The 14,404-nt window shown below is 44.9% G+C and overlaps 1 protein-coding gene across 1 annotated transcript in view; it reads left to right on the top strand.

Moving 5' to 3' along the window:
- Positions 1–14,404, top strand: part of PRKCH (protein kinase C eta) — a 212,722-nt gene that overhangs the window by 98,096 nt on the left and 100,222 nt on the right. The window lies entirely within an intron of this gene.

The raw sequence follows: 14,404 nt of genomic DNA, 5'->3' as shown, positions 1-14,404 counted from the left end.
GACAGGGCAGGATGACAGTCCCCTGTCATCATATTTTAGGTGGAAAGGCTGGAGGTTGTTTTAAAGTAGTTCCTGTCCAGAATGTCTTGTCTCAGTTGCTGTGGGAAGCCAAGCACCCCATATCTCTGTTCACAGAGGAATTTTATCAGGAGAAAACATGGAAAGTGTTGTGTGGTGGTATTGGTCCCTCTCACCTCTCCTGAGTTAGGGCAGGCTGCTGATGGAAGGGGATGAGCAAGTGGGGACTGCAGGCCCCTGTTGAAGACGTGGAGGCCTTGGTCACGCCATGTGTCACCTACCCTCAGGACTGCAGTGTAGGCAGACTCACCTTTGCTCTGATTTGAACAGACAAGAGCTTTTTATGGCTGACTCTTCAAAAAGGTCGCCCGGGACACAATCAGCTTAATCCTGACATCTGTGCTACCTCTGACTTCACCCTGAAACACTAAGTGTCTCAGTGGCAAGTCTTAGTGTGGACAAGCGATGCATTTTGGTGTCTGTTGTCTGTGAGTCACAGAAGATAGTCCCTGCTGGTGTGATTCTGAGAGTCAATGGTTGCCTACATGTCTTGGTTAAAATGTCTGTTTGTTTGATTCTACCTTGCTTTTTTCTACTGTCTTTACAAACTGCTTTTTGGAGAAGGAGGAAGACAAGCTTTCAGAGCCATGGTGTCATTTTTTTTAATATAGCTATTTTAAGGGACACTAAATGCCATGGTGATGTCCCATTATGTCATAACCAAGGGCAAAGGTTAAAACTATATTCTTTTGACTTTTAAACACAGGGCCTCATACACACTAAGCAAGCACTCTCCCACCGAGCTATATCCCCAGCTCTCTCTTTTTACCTTTTATTTTGACACAAGTTCTGGCTAAGTCACCTCTGCTAGCCTTGAACCCCAGCTATTGCTCAAGCAGGCCTTGAACTTGGCCCGCTATACTAGATTGAAAATATACAAAACCATTAAATTTAGTTCTGACCTGAAAGACCTTTTTTAAAAAAAAAAAAACCTTTAAGGGCAAAAGGCGGACAAAATACATAGGCTCCTGAATATGTGTGCAAGAGTTTGGGGGTGCATGGAAGCCTGCCTCAGCAGCCCAAGGAACTGGGATTCAGGGAGGCCTGTGCCACCAAGCTTGGCTAAAACAAGGTTCTTAAAGGAGGCAGAGCTAGATGGAATTATCTCTTAATTACTTTAGACACCCCCCTCCTCCAGTTTTGCAGGAGTTTCCAGTTGGTCTGGGAGTAGGAAGCGACACAGACAGCCCCATTCCTTAAGTGTCACCTGTAGCCGCTCCCACTTTCTTATTCAGTACAATACGAAACTAAAGGTAAGCTTGAGGGCCAGCAAGACAGCAGTCCTTTCTGTGTCCTTTTCATCTGATGGCTGTGTTTACATTACGTCTGTAAGCTTTGAGTGACAGGACGGAAGCTTGTAGAGCCAGGTCCACTCTGTTTCTCACGGCAAATGGTGAATGTTTGTAAATGCTTGACATTTAGTGGGCCCGCATTCCTCCCCTGTTTTTGATCTTTGTCATCATCAAAGATGAAGTGGGATATTTTTTTTTAAGGCAGTCTGTACAATGGCTTAGTGCCTCCTTCCAAAACAAAGACAAGTAAGTGGTCACACCCAGCGCGTTCCTCCTCGCAGAGCCTCGGGGAGTCCATGTGTCCCCTGGACTCTGCCACAGTTGACTAGCTACAGTGACAGTTGCTATGGTCAGGTCTGTTCCGGTTAATTAGGAACCTGACGGTGAAGCTAACAAGACTCATCCTAAAGAGGCCAGGAAAGTAAAGCGGCTGTTCTTGTGTGGTGGAATGAGAGAGAGAGAGAGAGAGAGAGAGAGAGAGAGAGAGAGAGAGAGAGAGAGAGAGATTTAAAAAAAGGCATTGAGATTTTACATGTAAGTTGTGTTATCTTATTTAATGAGAAGATTATATATATATATAATCATCTTTCTTTTTCTATATGCTTTGGCCCAAATTTTACAAGATTTTAATATTCAATATAGGTTTTTATTGCTTCCTCTCTGTGCATCAATGAAAAGTAGATGCGCTCTCTTAAGTTTTCTGTCAATCTGTGTGTCTTCACTAGGGAGTACTCAGTTGGATTCCATGGAACCAATGTAAAGGGATGTTTCTTCTCTCAATAGTAAAACAAACAAACAAACCAAAAAACAAAAACAAAAACAAAAACAAAAAACCCCTAGGTTCTTAAAAAAAAGAAAAAGAAAAGAAAAGTACACAAGAAAGGCATGGTTCAAATGAAAGAGAACTATTTCTTTGGATTTGAATAGACGTTTTTCTCTCATAAAAGACTAATTTTTTTTTCTCAGTTGTGCTCAGTGTGCTTAGGACTTGGGGACGTTCCCGTTAAGAGCACAGTAGGTACTGCTGTAACACAGGCGATGAGAGCAGGGCTCACAGCACTGAGTCTTGGTGGGACTGAGACATGCTAATTTTCACACTATCAGCGAGGCTGCAAAACGGTACAACCGATGTGAAAACCAGTGCAGTGGTTTCTCCCGGAAGCAAGCACAGATCTACCCTGTGTAGCGGCAGTTCTTTCCTTGGGTGCTCACCTCCATGAGGGATGAAAACAAATCTCCTTGAATTGGAAAATGGCAAACCATGGTGTGCTTTGGGACAACTGACAGGGCATAGGAAACAGAGAGTACATTTGAACTTGGCATCTGGAGTATTTTCCTCAGAGTGGCGCAGAGTGGAAGAATGTGAGACACAGTGTGGTCCTCTCTCCTCAGCTCTGCACGAAACACTTCAGAAGAAGTAAATATTGTTTAACAGTTTATTTGAAAACCTGGCTGTGTGATCTGGGCCTAGGCGGGGAGTGGGGTGGGCGTGGGGGTAGGGGCCCTGCAGAGACTGATGCATCAAACAAGGACCATGCATGGAGAGGACCCAAGCTCCCTACTCAGATGTAGCCAAAAGTCAGCTCAGTCTCCATATGGGTCCCCTATTAAGGGGAGCAGGGGCTGTCTCTGCCATGGACTCTGTTACTTGCACTTTGATCACTTCCCCCTGGCAGGGTGGTCTTACCCGGCCACAGAGGAAGAGGGTGATGGCAGTTCTGATGAGACTTGATAGTCTGGGGTCAGTTGGTAGGGGAGAAGGGTTCCCCTCCTCTGAGGGAAAGAGGGGGGAAGAGGGAGGGAGAATGGGACCAGGAGGAGATGAGGAAGGGAGGGGATGTAGAGTGAATAAAAATTTAAACATAAACTTAAATAATTTTTTAAAAATAACCCTGCTGTGCGATACACAGATATGCTGTATTCCTCTGGTGAAACAGAGCCTTCTCCATCATGTGGTCACATTGGGTCCTTCCTAGGAGTATTTCCTGCTGTGGAGGAGCCTCTGTGTTCCTTTTGCTTAGTGTTTTGCTTACATCCTCCTTTGCTTTCTCCTTTCTTGCCTGTATTTTAGGCCTGTGTCTTATTTTTTAATATATTTTATTAATTTATTCATATTACATCTCAGTTGTTAGCCCATCCCTTGTATCTTCCCATTCCTCCCTCCCTCCCATTTTCCTCCTACTCCCCTCCCCTATGATTGTGACTGAGGGGGACTTCCTCCCCCTGTATATGCTCATAGGGTATCAAGTCTCTTCTTGGTAGCCTGCTATCCTTCCTCTGAGTGCCACCAGGTCTCCCCTTTCAGGGGACGTGGTCAAATATGGGGCACCAGAGTTCATGTGAAAGTCAGACTCCACTCTCCACTCAACTGTGGAGAATGTCCTGTCCATTGGCTAGATCTGGGTAGAGGTTTGAAGTTTACTGCACGTATTGTCCTTGGCTGGTGCCATAGTTTGTGCAGGACCCCTGGGCCCAGATCTGCCCATCATAATGTTCTTCTTGTAGGTTTCTAAGACCCTCTGGATCCTTCTATTTCCACATTCTCCCATGCTTCTCTCACCTAGAGTCCTAATAGGATGTCCTCCCCTCTGAGGCCTGTGTCTTATAAATAGGAAGAAATTAGACTACCCCCACCTTTGAATTAGACCGAAGCTCTTCCTACCAGTATACTTTACCAGTTCACTTCCTGTATCTCTACTGGTTTCTAAGTGGAACCGCTGTAAGTGGTTATGCCTGGAACGCTAGCATGTGTGTAGGGAGTTCTAAAGTTCAGTGCTACTTGCCCTGCTTAGAGCCATCTAGTGAGCTTAGCGTGCCTCTTTCTCCTGGCTTGTAGGCAATTGTTTGATAGTTTGACTTTTGCCTTTTGTCTTCTGAAATCTCATTAAATATCATTGCTAACTTTTTCTATCTTTGTTTATGTCTTACCCACATATTTATAATTATTAGATCAACATTTTTTAAGGAGCATAGACCTTTGAGGAGCCCTCTTTTGTGTTTACGTAGTGAAGGTATTTGGTCATGAGCCATCTCTATCTTGTCTTCGTTCCTAGAAGCTAGTTATGCTAGTTACAAGACTCTTAAGAATGAGAGAGAGGGGGAAAACCCTCACTGATCACTTAGCTCAGCTTCTTCTGTTTCTAGGGAACCTTGCCACTCAGCTCAGAGGTGATGCTTGACTTGTGTACAGTCCTTTCTGCCCACAGGATAAAGGTCCATTTCTCAGCTTTGTCCTGAATCTCCCCTCTGTCTGCTTTGTAGCTTCATACCAGGACTCTTGGCGTTTGTACAGTTGGGTTGTGTCTTAGGTTTTCTAGTGCTGTGATAAACCCTGACTCATAGCAGCTTGGGGAGAAAAGGGTTTATTTCATCCAGGGATATCAGGGCAGGGACTCAACGCCGTAACCTGGGGTCAGGAACTAATGCAGAGGCCGTGGAGGGGTGCTGCTGCCTGCTTGCTTCTCATGGCTTGCTCAGCCTGCTTTCTAGTTCTCGCCAGTACAACCTTCCCAAGTGTGGTGCCACCCCCAGTGAGCTGGGCCCGCCCACAGCAATTATTCACCAAGAAAATCCACTACAGACTTGCTACAGACAGATCCTTTGAGCACATTTTCTCAATTGAGAGTCTCTTTTCTCAGATAACAGTAGCTTGTGTCAAGCTGACATAAAACTAACCAGGACAGATCACTTGTATTAGCAGTTGGTTTTCTAGGTACTTTTCGGGGTCAGTGTCCCTTGGCATTGGTCCTCCTTTCTACCATATCTGTCTATTTACCTTGACTTAAGCCCTCTCTTGGGTCATGCTGTCCACCCCAGGCCTCCTCCTCTTATCCTGCACGTGTAAGTGGCGCTGAGCTTTGAGTATACAAGGTACTTCTTGTCTCTTCCATAGTTTGTTTCTCCACATAGGATGTAGTGTATCCAGGTTCTCCTCTGGGGTCAATGACCTCTCCAGCCTTGCGCAGTTGGCTAGATTTAGGGAACTAGACATGAGTTCCCTCTTACTGATGGACCTTAAGTCCAATTTAGACAACTGTTGGTTACCTCCAGGATAATAGTGCCATTATTGCACTTCTGGGGATATCTTGTTGAGCCACTTGCTCTGGTCATAGGCTTTACAGAGGAGTAGGAGTACAAACTGCTTTTCGCTCTTGGCAGCTTGAGGAGCTCCTCAGACACTATGAGGGTTCTCAAAATTCTTACTCAATGCCACAGATTGAGTTGAGAAAGGCCTTTTTCAGTGCTTTTTAGTAGGATCCATTTCTGGGAGCAGCAGGTAAACAGCACTGGGTCGTAGAGAAGGGAATTTCTTCCAAACACGTATTTTCATTAGAAGTTAAATGTCGTCTCTGTCAAACCTTTGTTTATGCCACACACACAAAATACAAGCATGCTCAATGTTTAAAATCTTTTAAATTTTATTTTGTTTTTGTTTAGGTGTAGGAATAATATAATTGTTAAACAACAACAAAAACCCTAACTTGGCAGCCAAGATGTATACTTTTTTAGCTTGCTAGCTTCTGAGAGGGACTGACCAAATAATATAAATGTCATTTGATTAAAGGAAGTGTCTCTTTGCCTTTTTTTAAATCCTGGAGGCAGAGTTGCTGTCACTCCAGCACTGGACTTGGAGAAGGAAATGACTAGGCTGCTGTCTCCATGGCTAATACCCAGTCGGGTTTTCTAAATCATCTACCCAGACCTTGGGAGCTTTGAAAGGACCGGAGGAAGCTACAAGTGGAAAAGTAGGGGGGGTGGGAGGATTGAAAGGGAAATGGAATATGCCAAGCGAGAGGTCAGGAAACACATGTTTATCTGGAAAAGATTCTGGTTGGACACTTTGTTTGTGTAAGAATCTTTTTTGTGTGTGAGGAAGGAAGACCAACCTGGCCTTAGAGGCTGAGGTGGGGGTGGAGGGAGCAGTCCCTCAGCCTCGAGTGAGAGAGAAAAACAGGTTTCCAGGGAGAAGCCCGGCTTTCACGCTATTGGATCACTTCAAAGCTGTGATGTGTGTTCTGTGAGAGACACTGGTTACATGGTAGCTTTAGTATTAGAATCAGCCATTAAAAAAAAAGAAAAAGATGTGAAGACATTTAGGGGGTTAAAAAGTAGTTGGCAAAGCATCTCAGTGAGTGTGTAACACCCTTAATTTAAGGCTGTGGCTGTGTCATGTATGTATTTGGCATGTTTGCCGAGGAAGGTATTTGCTGGCTTCGTGTATATTAAGAATTGGGATAACTTAATTGTTTAAAATTTTATATCTTTATTTGTTCTGATTGTATGTTTTGTCTGCACATGCATCTGTTTGTCTAGTGTGTGCCTGGTCCCTGTATAGGGCAGAAGAGGGCATCAGATCCCTCATAACAGGACTTATAAGAGGCTATGGGCCATTGTGTCAGTGCTGGGAAGGGAGCCCAGTTCCTTTGCCAGAGCAGCCATCTCTCCAGCACCAAACGTGTTGCTTAGGCAATTTTTGTTTTTCGTTTTGGAGATAGAGTCTTCCTGTGTAGCCCCTGGCTGTCTTGGAACTCACTATGTAGACCAAGCTGCCTTTGAACTCACAGGGATCCTCTCCCTCTCTAGTGCTGGGATTAAAGGCGTGCACCACCAACCCTGGCATTAGGATGATTTTTCAATGGTTTTTGAACCATGTGCGTTTCCCATAGGGATCATATATTCTCTTTCTAAACAAGAGCAGCAACAGTGAGCCAAGAGTGATTTGCTTGCTGTAACACTTGCTGCCATGTTCTGGTGCATTAACCTTTCACATGATGTCTAGAAAGTTGGTAGGACAGGAATTTGCAAAGGGTCATTTTCTCTCAGTCAAGTTTTGTAATGAAAGGCAAGAAAAAAAATCCAGAAAATTGGAAAATGCTTACATATTGGATAAATAAAATCAACATACATAGTTTAACATGAGCCAGAGATGACAGTGCTTATAATATTTTGAGACACGTTTTAGATAAAACACTGCAGAATAATGGTGAGTTGTGAAAATTCTAGTCTTGATGGGCAAGAAACGTTCCCCCATCACCCTGAAGCCTGGGGGCAATCCAGCGAAGAATTTTCTCTTTAAAATAAGAATGCTGGAGAAGAGGAAGGTGCAGACTTATGGGTGAAATCAATGCAGGGAAAATGAAATACTTGTAGAATCACAGCAAGAAGGTATGAATTTTCAACATTTTCTTTCAGGAGAGAACTGTAGGATTCTTACGACTGATAATAAAAGACAGAAGGGAATATATGTAGTTAAGTTATTTTTGTAGAAAGCAGTGGGCATCATGATAATGGAAAGTTGGAGCATGTAGGAAATGCACATAAATTAGATATATGTATATACACATACTGTATATGTATATCTATGTGTAAATGTATGTGTATATATATCATATACATATGCCATATGAATATATGTATATCTGAGTATATACAAGCACATATATATGAATATATAATAGAAAAATATAAAGAAATCAGGACTAGGCTAGCAATCTGTTCCTGGATTTTCCAGCCACCTGCCCTCTTACCAGGAAGAAACTGGAAATACTGGTAAGTTAATGGGCTTCCAATGGCAGGTGGCAGCTGGAGGGCAGAGGTCTGGCTTCTTTGTGCCTTACTCACGCTCTGCTTGGCCTTTGGGATTCCCCACAAAGCACTGAGCCTGAGTTGCCCCAGACAGAAGGAAGGCTGTCAGTAGTCTACACTTTGTGGGATCCGTCTTTTTCCCTATCTGGCTCCTGCAATCTGTCGTTTCTGGGAATTATTTCCCAAGTGACCTCCAGTTGACTCTTGATACTTGCGGGAGATTATTGGTTTCGTTCACAATACCAAATGCAATGCGGATATAGTGGGCTTGTTACAGTATGGCAGAAGAGTGTGCATTTGCTCAGTAGAGGTGCGTTTTAAAGAGTATTCTTGGTCTGAGGTTGTTTGAATTCGTGGATGTGGAAAGCACAGGTGTGCAGGGCTGATGATAGGTGCCATTTAAGTCCTTGTCTCGAGCTCTGTGCCTAGAAGAATCCATATGATGGTGGATCCTGACAGAGCAGAGCAAGGGCGAGCAAACCGTAAGTGAAGGCTCTGGAGACATGGCTCGCATCTTTGGGTGACTCCAAGGATAAGGGAACTGTTGCTACTGAGGGCCATGACAGTGCTGAGGGAAGTTCAGCCCGGGAATGTCAAGCTTTAGGCAATGAAGGGGCATATTTGAGGGATACTAAGAAGCCACAGAGAAGACAGAGCTAGCGCTGTACACTTGGAACTCGTCAGTATATAGGCAAATGCGAGGAGTCAGGGGAGTGGAGATGGTATCATTGCTACAGAGATGAGTGGACATCCAGAAAGTCCAGAAGGATGGTGTTCAGAGAGTCTCGGAACAAACACACCTCAGAAGATCGGGTGGGAGATAAGAACCGTTGAAGGAAGCTAATACTTGTGGAAGAAGCAGAACCCGGGGCTGTGGATGGAGCAGAGTTCCTTCTAGAAGTCCTGAGACTCAGAGGGCTTGTCTTTGGAGTTCTAGTAGATGCCTGAGGTGAGGAAGGAAGGGAGTTGATGAGGAGGAAGTGCGAGGCCAGGGTGGCTTTTCAACACTGGTGAGAGGTTTTCCTTGTGGCTTTTAATGGAACTTTGGGGCCATTTCAGAGGGTCACAGTTCAGTTCTGACCTACTTCCTGCTAGTGAGAGGTGCTGGAGTGACAGCCAGTCCACTCCGCCTTCATGGTTTGTGGGTATGTGTACCTGTCCGACTCAGGAAAGATGGTTTAGTAACAGGCTACTTCCCAGTTCTACTTTTGTATGGGTAGCTGGCCTGTCCAGCTCTCAGAATGCTGGGCCTTTGTATGGTCCAGTCTTCCTCAGAGGGAGCCAGAGCCTTCGGAAGCCTGGGTGCAGCTCGCATAGCGCCAGCGCTCCGGATACAGCGAGTCTAATCATCTGAATTTGGACCCTGCTGTCAGTCATACAGTTAGACTCTTAAAGAAAACCCCAGAAGACGCTGTGCTTTTCGACACCTCTTCTGGGGCTTTGCTGCCATTTTAAAAGGTACAAACCTTTGTGCTGTCTTCGTCAGGCAGTGACAGAAGTTCCCGGAACCTGGGCATTCCTCTCCTCCAAGCAACTGCTAGCCTCAGCACCTTCGTGTAGCATACCAGAGGACCAGATATGTGTCTCCCAGGATTTATTCTTCATTTACCACCTGCCAAAGACCCCCGCCCATGGATGGCGTGCGCTTGTAAAGACTCAAAAGTGTGTTTCGTGCACATCTACTATTTCTCTGTTCGTTTCACTGCTGCCTCAAACAGGGATCACCCATTTTCACACACATCATCTTTTCCCTAAACAGCTCTGTGGTCAGACAGTGGTTTATTCTGTGCTGTCGATAACATGACGAAAAATTCTGCCACTGTGCTGTCCTCCTTCCCTTCCAGGGATATGTCTTGGGAGCGCATGATGCATTTCAGTTTTCCGTGGTTAGGAACTCGGTTAACTGGTTGACCCTAAGCTTTTCCGGTTTGTTTTGCTCATGATTGTTTTCTCCCACCTACGACAAATGATAGCTCTCTCGATAGGAAGGAGAACAAGGCCTGAGTTAGTGTTACCCAGTAGTTCATCCGCAGCAAACCGAATCTGGCCTCTTCACTGGTGTCATTGGCTGCTTGACCCCACTTAACCTTCCTGTTAGTGTCTGAGGTTCCAGAAAATGTATTCCTTCCCAGGGATACCAGGAGACTGTGTGAATGAAGAGCCATGCAGAGAGAAAGGGAGTCAGGAGCTGTGGGTGTCGCTCTTGTCTCCCTTCCACAATGCTCCAAAGTGTTTTCAACAAAACCTCAAGTCAAGTTGGTGAGACAAAGGACTTATGAGGGTGCAGACGTTACCTTTTTTTTTTTTTTTTTTTTTTTTTTACGTGAATTTAAAACCAATTTAAAGAGCCATCAGAGCCCTGTGCTGCCTCTACGAGGCCTACATAAAAGCTTTACTGCAGAGCAACTTTTTGCAAATGAACCCTTACTGTGGGATTGCACTGTGGCTCCTAGTCCTGTGTGCTTTCAGCAGTTCTCAAAACTAGCATGCAGGTTAACAGTCGGGTTTGTTACACTGAGATTCTATCAAGAAAGGTTCCTTTTCATTAGCTGAACCCAACCCGTGGGATGGCTGGTCACAGTCATCTCCTGGAGGCACATATCAGAGCCACAAGGCTGCTGGCCCCTGGAGTTCAGAGTGTGCATTTCCTTGCTGGGGCTCAGAGCCAGCTTCCTATTTATTTAAGAGGCCCTGGGCACCTTGGGAGCCAAGCACAAGTTGTGATGCAAGTTTTAGTTGCAAAGCATGTCAGGGTTGCCCAGCGTGTCTGACTGACTAAAATACGATTTGAAGGATTTCTCAAAGCCCAGGTGGCATAAGCCACGACAGGATTAGGTAGGTCTTTCTTAGTCCTTTAAATTCCAACCTAAGTAAATAGAAAGCAGTGCAAGCAATTAGGAAGGTTCCCTCCGTCCTGTTGCGAAGTGGGGCGCATGCATGTCTGCAGTGGGGTGCACAGAATGCAGTGGGAGAGTTCCCGCTCCCCTTTCTGTTCATAGAATGGTGACTGTGAATGCCTTGGGGGTGATGCGGACCCCAGAGGTTTTATGTAGCCAAATGTCTTGCAGATTCCCAGGTGTGTGTGTGTGTGTGTGTGTGTGTGTGTGTGTGTGTGTGTGTGAATGAGTGTACATGTACACCATTTTGTGTTTGAAACAAAAGGGTGCACACGGGAGAGAATGCAGGGAAGAGTGAGTGCCAAGCCTAGCTCACAGGGTCCAGGCATAGAAGAGATGAGGATGCACTCTCAGGCTGCTGCGTTACAGGTAGGGAGCATTTTACCTGCTTGATGGGGGCTGCTGAGTTCTGAAGCAGGCAGGATAAAGATACATCTAGCTGGAAAACAAAAAGGTATCCTGGAGAAGGTGGAAGGCCGGAGAGGAGCGGCATAGAGGGCAGTTGCGAGCAGACCCTGCCTAGATTTCTTGGTTAGGAAGGAATCTGGAAGGTTCATGGTTCATGCTGGTGCTCTGCAGACAGCCACTGGGTAAACAAAAAGGATTTAATTCATGAAATATTAAAGGGGCAAGTGAGCTGACCTTTTAGCCAATCTTTGTAGTATGAAAGGAGTAAGTGAGTAGGTTCTTGGTAATTAGTCTCCTGCAGAGAATTTAATTTGTGTGCAGGTACGGTAAGTACTTTATAGTTGAGGACACATCCTGCTTTGGCCACGACTGAGCTGCGTCTCAGGCTCCACAGCCTGTCACCAGCCACCCAGGGACCCTTCGAACTTGTCCACTTGGGGATGACTAAGGGGTTACTAAGTGACTTCTGGTTGTGTAGTGAGAAAGGGCAGGGCAGTAGGGTGACTTCTGTCCTTATGTAGCCATTGTCCAATGTTGCAGGAACCTGGCGGAAATATTGATTGTGGCATTATTCTCATAGAGTGCAGGACACTGGTGTTTTATCTTCTTGAGACAGAAAGCATGAGAAAGGAGGAAATTCGGTGGTATGACAGAGATTGCAAATTCCTCGCCCACAGGGTGAAGCAGCTATAATTTTCAGTATTTCAGAGCCTCTGAATTCACTGGCCTTTCACCCAAATTCATTTAGACTCTTCTTGCGTTTTCTTCCTTGGGCTTTCTAATGTAGACTCTGCTTCCCTCTATCTTTTATTTGTGTATATTAGCTGTACAGAGTAGGGGGATTTTCATGCCATATCTATACACGAATATAAGAGATGGGATGAACTGATTCCTTCTGCTACCCACTCATCTCTAGCACTGTCCATTTTGCTTCCATGTGTTTTTGATTATTTTAGAACTTTTTGAATTTAGGGTCTTGCTCTGTTGCCCCGATGATCCTCAGTTCTCTGGGCTCAAGCAGTCCTCTTGCCTCAGCCTCCTGGGTACCTGGAAACATAGGTGCGCCATTGCACCTAGCTGGCCCAGATGCAAAAGAATGCAGCATTTGATTCCTAGCTAGATGATGTGTTCTTGCTTACTGAATATGTATATGCAAAAATCCTTCAAGTTGATTGCTGAATGTACATGTAAACTTTGATAGATATTCCTAAGATAACTTCAGTTTTTTTTTAAACTGCTGTGTTGCTTTGTGCAGAGTGTCTTGAATGTGGTCTTCCTCATCAACCCTCCTTGGGCAGAGCTAGGAAGACAGTGTTTCCTGGTTGGTACATAGGAGTCCCAAGGCTTGACACCAAGAACATACCACACAGCCAGGCCAGGGCAAGATCCCAGTCTATCCTCCTGCCAACCACTGCCAACACGGGCACAACTCTCTTCATATTTACGAATTTGAAAGTTAGAACATGATAGTTTTGTTCTTAAGTGCCAATCTCACATGGGATTCTATGTCTTGGCATGTTTATCGGCTATCAGCATAGTTTAAAATTTTTTTTTCAAAGTCTTGGCTTCATTTTTACTGAACTGTATGCTTATTTTCCTTACTGGTTTATTTTACTCCCTCCCTCCTGCCCCTCTCTCCCTCCCTTCCCTACAGTCTAGGGTATTCTAACCAAGTGCTGAATCTCTGGTCCTCTTTTTCACTTTTTATTTTGAGACAGGCTCTCACTAAATAGCCCGAATTAGGACTGAACTTACCCTGTACCCTAGGCTGGTCTTGAATTTATGATGCTCCTGGCTCAGGCTTCCAACTAGCTAGATTAGGGCCTGTGCCACAATGACAGGCTGATTTCCACATGCCTTATGTAGCAAACCTCTGCCCTGTATTGCAAACCCCCTTTCTCTCGGATTGGTTTCTATCAACTGTTTACTTTGAGTGTTTTGCCAAGCAGAACTTCCTATTTTTAACTGTGGATCTGTTCATCTTTTAAGGCATTAGGGTTTGGCTGCTCTTCTTTCATCCTAGAACTTTCCATGTTTTCTACAATTCCTCAATAAGATATATTTTGAGATTGACCCGATTGGTTGTTGTCAACCTGACACAAACCTAGATATAGGGAGGAAGATGGAATCTTAATTGAAAAAAAAAAGTGTCTCCATTGCCCCAATTTATGGAGCGTTTTCTTGATTAATCATTGATGTGCAAGTGCTCAGCCTGGTGCAGGCGGGGCCATCCTTGGACAGATGGTCCTAGATAGTGTAGGAAAGCAGGCTGAGCAAGCCAGGAGGAGCAAGCCAGTAAGCTGCACCCTCCATGGCCTCTGCATCAGCTCCTGCCTCCAGCTTCCTGCCCTGTTTGAGTGCCTGTCCCCATTTCCCCTCAGTGATGGAGTGTGCCCTGAGAGTTATTAGCTGAAGCAAACCATTTTCTCCCCAAGTTGCTTTTGGTCATGGTGTTTTATCACAATAAACAGCCTAACTAAGACAGGTTTTCTTACACGCTGAGAGCAAAAAGTCACAGCCAGATAACAATTTCCAGTGTTTTGCTGCACAGAGGGTGATTGTAGTTAATGATATTGTATCATATTAATCAAATGACCGTAAGAAAGGAAGGAACGACAGCTGTTTGAAATGAGGGGTAATCTAGTCCTACAATGTCAAGCAATTCACAATGAATAAACAAATACACTGAGGCATGGTTCTGGACTCCATAAAGTTGCTCACAGCCATTATCTGTCAATCTTCTATGTCTTCCAGATTTAAAAATAGTTATTCATTTATTCTCGCATAGTTCCTTAAATTTTCTTGATACTGGTGACTTATTTTAGAAGCATCCTGAGGAAGTATGCTTTGCCTGAGTCACCACAAGTCCCTGCACATGTGGGAGCGAGCCTAGTATCGTGATATGGAAAACAATTCCCCATCTTCAGGTGCTGCCTGATTTTTTAAGGGTTTCTGACCAGGAGCCACTATTTTTGTACGGCAGATTAGAAAATTCTGAACCCACCCCAGGTTACTTTTGTCTAATCAAGATTAACAACGGAGGGTCTGTGCCCCCTCGTTCAGTGCTGTCTCACCAGCAAGCACCTATAGCCCATGGCTGGATCTGAAGTACCAGACGTATATGGGGACTAGGAGACCGTGCAT

The sequence above is a fragment of the Acomys minous genome (assembly GCF_964271855.1).
Source record: "Acomys minous genome assembly, chromosome: 8".
In the NCBI taxonomy this organism is placed as follows: Eukaryota; Metazoa; Chordata; class Mammalia; order Rodentia; family Muridae; genus Acomys; species Acomys minous.
Note: the sequence above shows the minus strand (reverse complement) of the source record. Positions and strands in the feature narration are given on the sequence as shown.